The sequence below is a fragment of the Nematocida displodere genome, assembly GCF_001642395.1.
Source record: "Nematocida displodere strain JUm2807 chromosome Unknown 20, whole genome shotgun sequence".
NCBI lineage: Eukaryota > Fungi > Microsporidia > Nematocida > Nematocida displodere.
In genome coordinates, this window is record NW_027138155.1 from 7862 (window position 1) to 8108 (window position 247).

Here is a 247-nt window from a genome sequence, read left to right on the forward strand (position 1 = left end):
CCCAGGCCTCCAAAGTATCTGCTTGCCCACCCAAGCGCGACAGTTATCTCCTGGTATGTGACCAAGAGTTGGCTGTTGTGGAATATGATAGAAAGACTGCCGGCGCTGATCTGGTTCCTTTTCACCACTGGAAACGATAGGCTGCAGTCTGGTGTTCGGGCTGGCCACTTGGTTTCATCAACACATCCCATAGCTCTTGGGTAGGCACAGCTTCTCCCACCGCTTGCCAAGCCTATTGCGGATGCTC